Below are 11,296 nucleotides of genomic sequence, written 5' to 3' on the forward strand. Positions count from 1 at the left end.
AAGTATAATCTAGAAATACAGCATAGAAAGGGGGCAGATAACATCGTGGCTGATGCTATGTTTGTCTCTATTTGACGTATGTTTTTTCCCCCTCTCTTAGGTGGGGGAGTGTTATGACCTGAGCTGTGTTTTTTTCTCTGGAGTTGGTGCACTGTGCCTCCTTATTGTTTTCCTTTTTTTTTTGCGCTTGCACGTGTGCCCTCTCTCTCTACCATTCAGGTTGACGCACCTGTTGCTAATCCACGAGAGTGGTAATTGGTGGAGAGTTTTAAAAAGACGCTGTAGCAGATGTGAAGAGAGCTACCTACGATCTACCCATCTACTTTTTTTTTCTTTGACTTAAAAAGCCAGTGTGTGAATGTTGTGCATGTTTTTGTTAGTTTTAATTGTTTGTAAATATTAAGCTGCTTAATTAATCATTAGTTTTCCTTAGTAGATGGGAGACTACCTGGTCCTATAAGCTTTTCAGTTCTATTCCTCTTTTTTTAAACTATAAGTTAAATAAAAAAAAAAAATTTAATTGGTCAAATAGGCCTTACTTCAACCCAGTTTCAATTTACGGACATACCAGTATGGAAGTGCCTGATTTAGAAAGCTAAGCAGTCTCGGCCTTGGATGGGAGACTACCTAGTAGTATAAGCTTTTCAGTTCTATTCCCCATAGTTATTTTTTTTTTTTTAATTAAACTACAAGTTAAATTAAAAAAATATATGTTATTGGTCAAATAGGCCTTTCTTCAACCCAGTTTCCACATATGGACGTACTAGTATGAGAAAATTCATTTTAAATTGGTCAAATAGGCCTTTCTTCAAACCAGATTCCACTTACGGACGTGCCAGTAGGATGGCACTAGAGAGCAACCAGAAAGGGTTTGGCTGCAGTAGGGAGAGAAAAGCTCTCCCCTTTTTTTTTAACTTTTTTTAAAATGTGAAATAAGTGTTTTTGGTAATCGTTTAATTTTTGTAGTGTATTCCTCCAACAGCATATGCTGTTTGGGGGCAAAAGGTTTTTTTGTGTTTAAAGTTCATTTTTTGTTTGTTTTTGTTGGCGTGTGTAATGGCGGACGGACGCACGGTAATGGACATGGATACGGCTGGAGGAACGCGAGTGGTTGATGGACACGGATCTGAAACAGGACGATGGGATGGAAATACAAAGGAGGGTGATAAAAGGAGTAACAAGGCAAAGATGGATTATCTAAAGGAAGCAACTGTGAGTGTGGACATCTTAAATGTTAACGCAAGGGCGGAGAACATTATAAAAGAGGTGACTGAAAGGATTGGTTTAACATTTTAGCAGTAAGACCAAAACAAAACGAATATGAGTGACTGTAGAAAACTTGGAAGATGTGGAGTTGATGGTAGAAGGATTGAAAATTAAGGACAATGTGTGAAGTAAAAAGGGGTCAAAATAGAGCCCATGTCTCGTTCATGCACCTGTCTGTCTACATAGACAGATAAATGAATTTTAAGCTAAATTGGAAGAGTGGGGTGTTACCCCAATCTCAGGCATCAAAAGGTGTGTATACCCAGGCACGACTATCCAAAATGGCACAAGGTAAAATCTTGCTTCCCCTTAAGAGGTTGTCTCTCTTCCATACAGCACAAAGCTAGAAACAGCTAAAGGGATAAAACATTTCAGGGTGATGCACAGCCATCAGGTTAAAACCTGTCGGCTGTGTATGAGCCCTGAACATGTCATGAAGGATTGCCTGGAGTTCAGATGTTTTAAGTGCAATGAGAGCGGATATTTTGTGAGTGCGCAACGTGGAGAGATGCCCAGATTGCCAAATAACATTAAATAAGTGTGAATGCAGGTTTGAACAAGACAAGACTCATGTGAGCAGGCAAGTGCATGGGCAAGACAACGCAATAATGCAAAATGGAAAAGACATTGAAGAAACAAGAGATGGTGAAGTGCTGGGAAATAATTAAAGTCAAGTGAGAGAACACCACCAAAACAACAAAAAGGATTTAAATAGGCACAAAGAGGAGATGAAAGACATGGGGACGAGCAGAATAAAAAACCAAGCACGGAGTGGAGATAAAAAACAAAAGGAGACAGAAGCAGGCAGAGGAAAAGAACAAGAAAAGGCCTAAAAGAAGGAAGACATGAGGAAAAGCAAAATAAAGCAAGCAAGAACTAGAGCGGTAAAAAAAACCGTTAAAATCTTAAATATTGAGAAAGTACTGAAAAGACAGAAAAAAGAAGAAATACAAAGAGAATATGACAAAGAATGGAAAAAATGTTATTTGGTCTAAACAGTAAAAAACTTAAGCCATGTGTTTTTATTTAATAATGACAAAAAAAAGGAATGAAATTTGGATTAGGAGCAATGTGCAATGATATAAAAAAATGTGTATAGAGGGGTGGGATTTTTTAAACTAAATGAAATAAATTGGAAATAGGTTAGATGGATAGGATTCAACAAATGAAATGCATGATATGGTTGCAATTTTATTGAATTATGTAGAAAAAATATAAATAGGGTATTATTTATTTATGGATTGATTGGGATTGTCTCTATTATGGTTATTAGAAAATATTTAAACATGTAAAAAGGTACTGTTAAATGTGTATTGTATACTGATGAAAAAAAAAAATCTATTCTGAATTAGAAAGCTAAGCAGGCTTGGCCTGACTACCCGAGGTACCTGAGACTACCTGGTCCTATAAGCGTTTCAGTTTTATTCCTCATAGAGATTTTTAAAATTTATTATTAATTAATTTTTTTTAAAAAGCATTTTAATTGGTCAGAGGCCTTCCTTCAACCCAGTTTCCACTTACAGACATACCAGTCTAAGTGCACCAGAGGTCGGTGAACGGCTTCAAAAGGTGGTAGAGGCCCACCCTATATTGTTTGTAAAAGATTTTTTGTTCAAACAGTAAACCTACGCTTTTTTTTTTGTCACGTTAACTCCCCTGCAGTTTACCTGCTTGGGGAGATTTTTCGTTTTTTTTTTTTTCATTTCTTCAATAATTTTTTCCTTTGGAGTACAATGGAGGACGGTGAAAAGAATTTAGGATCTAAAACAAAGACTGGACAAAAGGACATGGAGGCTGGATTTGCAAAAGCATGGACTAGAGATGCAAGGAATAAAAATGAAACAAGTGCAAAAATCAATGAATGGGCAAAAGGATTTGTCAATAAACGAGGAAGACGATGGAAAACAAGGGAAAGACGGATGCCAAACTAAGCTAAGGAAAATTAGTCAAAATGGAAAAAAAGGAGAGAATGTATAAAAAGGGAGCAACTGTAATAATTGACGTGAGCCAAAACAAAATGATTAAAGCGGAAGACAAAATAAATTAATGAAACAATCGGCAGAGGAAAGTTACAGGCAGTTCGCCCAACACAGACATCTGAATAAGAGGTCACAGTAACGGATAAAACAGAAGCCGAATGCATGCACCTGCCTGTGTACATCAAGGATCAGGAAATTTTTTTTATAAGTTGATGGACTAGGAGTGACACCGTTTTTACCCTAGGTATCTTAAAGTAAAATTTCCGACGACAGTGGCATCGCTGACCTACAGCACAAAGTTCAAAACCATGACAGGACGGCAGTACTTCAGAGTCCTGCACGATAGGCAGATGAAGATCTTCCGATTCTGCATGGACCCTGGACACATGATGAAAGACTATAATTTCTGTGTCGGAAATGTAAAAAACACGGACACTGTGAAAGAGTGCAGCGCTGAAAGATGCCAAGGATGCCGCAGCTTTCAATGCAAATGTCAACAGATGAAAGAAGTAGAACAAACAAATAGGACTGAAGAAAACAAAATACAAGTGGAACAAGAGCGTGAGGAAGAAACTGACATGCAAAACGAAATGGAAAATGAAAAGGACTCGAGGATGGATAAGAGACTACACAGATTCTCAGGAGGATGAAGTGGAAGCGATAAGAGATGGAAAGGAACACATACAAGAGGAGACAAGTTGGACGGAGGAAGATGAAAAAAAAAAGATAGCAAAAGGATTTAAATAAGCACAAAGAGGAGATGGAAGACATGGAGACAAGCGGAAATAAAAAACCAAGCGAAGACTGGAGATAAATGGACAAGTTACCATAAGTGACAAGAGGTAAATTAATTGTAATTTAAGTGGAAATAGAAAAAGAAAAGATTTGCATATAACACATACATGCACCAAACGAAGACAAAGATATGAAGGAGTTTAAAGACAGTTTTACCAGAAATGATAAAAACTACTCAAGCACACGCTGTCAAAAGAAAAGTTTTAGCAGACACAATATGTAATATACGGGACACATTACGGTACCTAAAAGGGAAAGGGGGATACTTCAATTAGATTTAGAAAAAGCCTTCGACAGAGTAGAGCATGAGTACTTATTTGGACTAATCAAAAATATGGTTTTGAAGTTAATTTTAGAAAATGGATTAGAATTTTATATACAGATATTGTGGCATGTGTCAAGTGTAATGGTTTTATAACAATGTTTTAAACCAACAAGATCAGGCAGGGATGCCCCCTTTCTGCATTGCTGTACACATTAACGGCAGAGCCACTTGGACTAGCCATGAAAGGGGAGCGTGAAATAAAAGGAATAACAATTGAAGATTTTTTAAGTGAACCTGTATATCAACATGTGGATGATACAACGCTGTTGGTAGAGAACATACAGTGTGTCGAGGAGGCAATGAGGATTTTAGAAAAATACTGTAAAGCGTCAGGAGCAAAAGTCAATATTGAAAAAAGTAAATGAATGAGGCTGTCAGGGGTAAAATGCTTACCTCAAAACATACCATTTAAGGAAAATAAAGATAGTGTTAAAATATTAGGAATTGAAATAGGATTAAATGAAGAAAAAAACTAATGATTTATTATGGGAAAATTAAAAGGAATTGAGAAAAGATTAAACTTTTGGAAGGGGAGATTTCTAACCTCTTTGCTAGTATCCAAGATGTGGTATGTTTTGAGCGTAACCTCATTGCCTCAATGGGTTTTTAGAAGATTCAAAAGTTGTGTGCTGCATTTTTTATGGGAAGAAGGGAGGGGAAAATTGCTTATGATACTCTAATTGGGGGAGTGGAAGAAGGAGGATTAGCAGATATTTTATTAAGAATGAAGAGTGCAAGAGCCAAAACTGAAAAAATTCTTGGATATAAATAAAACAGAAACATGGAAAAGGGTGATGAAGTATTATATTAAAAAGTGTGGAGACTTTACAATGTGAGTTAGTATTTTATGGATGAAAACTAACAAAGATCACCAAAAAAATAATACACCAAGATTTTATCAAGAGGTTTTAGGCTTTGTTCACACGGGCGTTAAAATAGAACGGGTTTTTTTTCGTTCGTAGTGTCCAGTGAGCGCGGATCAAGCGGCGAGTGTTTTCTACACATACGAGCCAATGAGAGTGTTCACACGGGCTTTGGTGACGACCTTTGTCCGGCTGCGCGTTTATACGGCATTAAAAAAACGTGTCATGCAGCTTTTTCTTGGCATTCAAAACCCAACAAACGCAAGGAAACCGCTTCTAGTTCATTTTCTTCGCGTTCATTTTACGCTTCGGAGGACCGGATATATCCCATGATCCTACATGCTATACATTAGGAAATGCAGAAAGGGGCAAATTTTTTAATAATTGTTGAAAAACTTGCGCGAAAATTTTCGCATTTCTTTATATACCACAAAAAAACTTCTACCTTTAATCCGACGTTGTGCAGTCAGAGAGTGAACCCAGTAGCGGCGGGCTTTTATATCCAGTTCCCGACACTGCCCCCACAGGTTAACACACAAACTACAATTTGGGCTGCAGGCTGGCGTTAGACAGAGACAAACGAACGCCGGTGTAGAAGTCAATCAATCGCCACTACAAAACGCAACATAAACGTCTAGGACGTTCAGAGCAAGTTCGTTTATCCAAAAACTTAACGCCTGTGTGAACAAGACCTTAGAAGCATGGACTGAAATGTTTGATAAGGTAACAATTTTACCAAATGGAAGAAGACAAATGCTGAATCAGCCAATTTTTTATAACATGAATATCATGAATGGTGAAAAGTTATTTTTGGAAAAATAATAGATTAAGACAAATTAAAGATATATGAAGTAAAAAAAAAAATGAATTTCTGCCCTTTGCAAGCAATAATAGATACACTGAGGGAGGTAAGGAGGAAAGCAGAAAAAAATATCTGAACAATATGACAATTAAAAACAATATACCCAAAGAATGGATTAAAAAGATAGATGGCAAACAGGAAAGAATAGAACAACCAACCATACATTTTAAAAAGAAAACTTGGGGAAAGACACATAGGAGAATGTAAGGTGAGAGATTTTTATGTTGCCTTTAGAACAATGGCTGTTGTGAAACCTGTTGCAAATTTTTTACATTTTGGAAAGCTAGATATGAAAGGTTGGAAGAAAAACATATGGGGAAACTTAATAAAATACATAGAACCAATTTTAGAAGATTTTACATTTTTTCTGAGACACATTACAATATTAACCAGAATGCGATTATGTAAGGCAGGATTAGATACTGATACGAAATGACAAGTTTGTGGACAACAAGACGAGGGGTTGCTACATCTGTTTTTCTACTGTGAAAAGTTAAAAGTCTTTATGAGAGAAATGAAAAGCATGGCAAAAAATATTTTAAAAACAGATTTTAATGACAATACAACATGGAAAGAATGGAAACGATTTTTTTGGGGGAAATAAAATAAATGTAATTTAAAGGCTTTTAATTTTATTCTGGTAGTAGCAAGACAGGCCATATGGGTTAGGAGAAATATTGTGAGGTATGAGAAGAGATATGTGGTGGTTTGGTCAATTTTCAGAAACAAAATGAAACAGATAAAGAGAGAACTAAGAAAATACGTGCTAGAAAATGAGATTTGTGACCTGATAGATGTTTTAACAAAATATGCAGAAAAACTTGTTTAATTTAAATTATTTATTAATTGGAAGTGTGTGGAGATTTTAGCTACAACCGTTTAAAATTTTAGTTTTTATTATTTTTAAGTTCTAAAACACAGAAATAAATTTTATGATCATAGGACATGTTTTTAGATGTATAATAGAAGTTACACAAAGTTAATGTAATGTTTTAGAAGCAAAAGACTAATTTTATATATTAGAAAAAATAAAATGTCAAAGTCATTGAAGGAATTTTGTATGGTGTTTTTGTTTAAATGTTTTTTGTATTTTGCTTTAAAAAAAGTGTGTCTGGTGCCTTGTTTATAGTTCAAATAGGCCTCCCTTTAAGCCACCTTTTGCTTATGGCCTTGCCAGTCTTAGAGTGCCTGATATCGTCTGGTCTCAGAAGCTAAACAGGCTTGGTCCTGGTCCTGCCTAGTACACGGATGGGAGACTGCCTGAGAATACCTTTTATTCCTCTCATAGGTTTTTTTTTTTTTAAGTCCTTGGATTTTAAACCCTAGCATTCTAAACAACAAAGTTTACTGTCAAAGGATACAAGACTGAAGGTGTAACATGAAAAATGAATTATATATGGGGAACAAAAGGATTTGGTGGGATAATGTAAAATATGAAACAAAAGAACTAACAATAGAACATAGTAAACAATTGCAAAAAATGGAAAAAAAAAAAAAGAGAGGAAAAGAAAGTAAGAGAGGACCTGGAATTAGAACTCAGGAGTTTTAATGATGATGGTAAAAGGAAAGAAACATTGGAAAAATTACGAGACTAGAAGACAAACTGAAGCAAATAGAAGAGGAAAGATGAAGAGGACAAATCATAAGAAGCAAGATGAAATATGCGGTAGAGAGAGAAAGGAGCACAAAATTCTTCTTCGACCTTGAGAAAAGCAGACAAAAAGCAGAGCTGACCCAAAAAGGTGTGGTAGAAAAGAAACAGTTTTTAAAAGGGTACAGGAGTTTTACAAGGAGATTTTGTACAAGCAAAGGTGTCAACAAGACAGACGAAGAAGCCCTACTTGAACACAAACACAAGAGTAACAGAAGTAAACAAAAAGATGTGCAATAGAAAACGTAATTAAGCAGCTAAATACAGGGGAAGAGTCCCGGAATAGACGGGATAAATAAATTTTACAACAAATTTTAAACACAGCTAATACTAGTTCTAAAAGTTTTATGAAAACTTTTTTACAGATGGAAAACTCAGCAAAACAATGAAAATAGGAATTATAAAATTAGTATATAAGAAAAAAGGAAATAAACCAGATCTTAAAAACTTTAGGCCAATCACAATGTTAAATACAGATAACAGACTGGAAAGTGTTTTACCTGAAATAATAACCGCAACACAAGCGTATGGAGTAGAAGAAGGAGATATCGCGGATACAGTTAGCAGCATAAGAGATGCAATAGAATACATGCAGGAGAAGAACGAAAAAGGATATTTTAGTATAGACTTCAAAAAAGCGTTCGACAGAGTCGAACACCAATATATGCATGATGTTCTAAAAAAAAATTTGGATTCAGAGAAGATTTTAGAAAGTGGATAAAAATATTTTATAACGAGATTTTAAAATGTATTACGTGTAATGGATTTTTAACTGAATGTTTTACACCCACCAGATCCATTAGATAGGGATGCCCACTGTCGCCCTGCTGATAGCAGAGCCTCTTGGGCTAGCAATAACGGCCAACGATGAAATAGAGGGAATAAAAAAAGAAAAAGATCCGCAACATGAATCAGTTTTCCAGTACACGGATGGTGCAACACTATTGGTAAAGAACGTTAAAAGCATGAAAAGGGCATTGATGATAATTGATATGTACTGTAATAGAATGGGTGCACAAGTAAATTACACGAAGAGCACATACATACCAATAGGGGAAACCGAGTCTCTACCAGAGCAAATGGGGTTTAAAAAGGAAACGGAGAACAAAATCTAAGGAATACAAGTAGGACCCAACTCAAAGAACCTGATCAAACACTTGGATCACCTGGGAAAACACACTTGGGGGAATAGAAAAAAGTTAAACGTGTTAATGTTATCTAAACTGTGGTACGTACTATTAGTAATTCAAGGATTTAAGGTATCTTTGTCATACCAGCACATTTCCATGTTATGGTACGAAATTAGGACTAAAAACACCAATGCCCTTATGGATATACAAGAGAATAAAGCAAATGATGCTACATTTTCTGTGGGGGAAAGGAAGGGTGAAGGTGGCACATGACACCTTAATAGGGAGAAGAGAGGAGGAAATTGCTAGACATTTATAAGAAAGAAAAGTCTGAGGGTCAAGGTGGTACAGAAATTTTTAAACAAAACCACAGCAATGTGGGAAAAAAAATGGAGTTTTATGTTGTGAAAACAGGGAATGTGATATTTTATGGATGAAAACTAAAAATATGTTATACGACCTACCTGCATTTTATAAAGAAGTGTTGAAAGCATGGGGGGATTTTTTAACTAACAAGAACAGAACAGCTATTAAATCAACCCCTATTACTGAATCGCAACATCACAGAAGGAAATAATACAATCTACTTCAAAAAATGATGGGATAGCGGAATCAGGCAAATGAAAGACATTTTATATGAAATTAAGCAACTGTTTCTACCCTTCTACTGAAATGAGGTTATGTAAAATTGGTATAAGCACAAGTGCAACGGGTTGTGTATGTAAAAAGATGGACAAAGGATTATGGCATTTATTTTTTTTGTTTTTTTACTGTGAAAAGCTGAAGAACTTCACCGATAAACCAAAAAAAAAAGTGCTCTACGTGGATCACCAAGAAGAAATAACACCAGCAATGGGAGGAATTGTTATTCGGTCCTCAAAAAACAACTGGTAATACATACGCGTACAACTTTATGGTCGTGGCAAAATATGCCATATGGAGAAGGAAGAACATAGCTAAGCAAAAAAAGTAGAAGCAAATGTTTGGATCATTTTTAAAGAAAAACTGGAAGTGGTCATGAATTTATTGTATAGGTACTTGCAGAGAATGAGAAAATTGGGATCTTTTAAAAACTGTTTTAAAAAAACAACTTTGTGCTGAAATGTGATCCAAATGGGTTAAAATACTGAAATCTTAAAAAGGTCAGAATGTGTGTATGATGTGTGTTAAATGTTTTGTACTAAATAAAAAGTTTAATAAAAAAAAAAGTGCCTGATATTGTCTGGTCTCAGAAGCTAAGCAGGCTCGGCACTGATTAGTACTTGGATGAGAATACCTTTTATTTTCACTTTTATTCTTCTTATAGTTTTTTTATTTATTTATTTTTTATAAGTCCTTGTTCATAGTTCAAATAGGCCTCCATTTAAACCAGCTTTCGCTTATGGCTATGCCAGTCTGAGAGTGCCTGATATTGTCTAGGGTCAGAAGCTAAGCAGGCTTGGTCCTGGTTAGTACTTGGCTGGAAGACCGCCTGGGAATACCAGGTGCTGTAAGTTTTTCACAAACCCCCTCACATAGCTTTTTTTTTTTTTTTTAAAGTCCTTGTTTACAGTTCAAATAGGCCTCGCAAACCAGCTTTCGCTTATGGTCATACCAGTCTGAGAGCACCAGAGGTCACAGTTGGTCTCGATTTTGAACGGCTGCAGAAGGTGGGTAGGCCCACCATAAATTGTTTGTAATAGTTTTTTTGTTTAAAACAGTAAACATAAGCATTTATTGTTTCTTTTGTTACGTTAACTTTCCTGCAGTTTAACTGCTAGGGGAGGTTTTTTTTTTCTTTTATTCCTTTAAAAAAAATTCTTTGGAGTACAATGGAGGACGGTGAAAACTAACAGACATGGCAGAAAAGAATTCAGGATCTGAACCCAAGACTGGACAAAAGAACATGGAGACTGAATTTGCGGATGAATGGACTAGAGAGACAAGAAATAAAAATGAAACAAGTGCAAAATCAACGAATGGGCAAAAGAAATAGTCAATAAACGAGGAAGACGATGGAAAACAAGGAAAAGACGGGTACAAACTAAGCTAAGGAAAATAAGTCAAAATGGAAAAAAATTAGAGAATGTAAAAAAGGAAACAACTGTAATAATCGACGCGACCCAAAACAAAACGATTAAAGCGGAAGAGGAAAGTTACTGGCAGTTCGCCCAACACAGACATCTGAATATGAGGTCACAGTAACGGATAAAACAGAAGCGCGAATGCATGCTCTAAGGCATAGAAATTAAAGGAGACCCATATTCAGTCAAGGAACTGGAGAAAAACATAATATTTGTGTCATTTCTACACCTGCCTGTGTACATCAAGGATCAGGAATTTTTAATAAGTTGATGGACTAGAAAGTGACACCGATTTCACCCATTAAAAACAAGGTTTTATCCGGGCACTGACATTTCAGACGGAACAAGGTATCTTAAAGTAA

General features: G+C 35.8%; 1 pseudogene; it reads left to right on the plus strand.

Annotated features, from left to right (window-relative positions):
* The first annotated feature begins 10,248 nt into the window (after positions 1 to 10,248).
* LOC128532373 (uncharacterized) lies at positions 10,249 to 10,367 on the plus strand (annotated as a pseudogene).
* The last annotated feature ends 929 nt before the right edge of the window (positions 10,368 to 11,296 follow it).

The sequence above is a fragment of the Clarias gariepinus genome, chromosome 10 (genome assembly GCF_024256425.1).
Source record: "Clarias gariepinus isolate MV-2021 ecotype Netherlands chromosome 10, CGAR_prim_01v2, whole genome shotgun sequence".
In the NCBI taxonomy this organism is placed as follows: Eukaryota; Metazoa; Chordata; class Actinopteri; order Siluriformes; family Clariidae; genus Clarias; species Clarias gariepinus.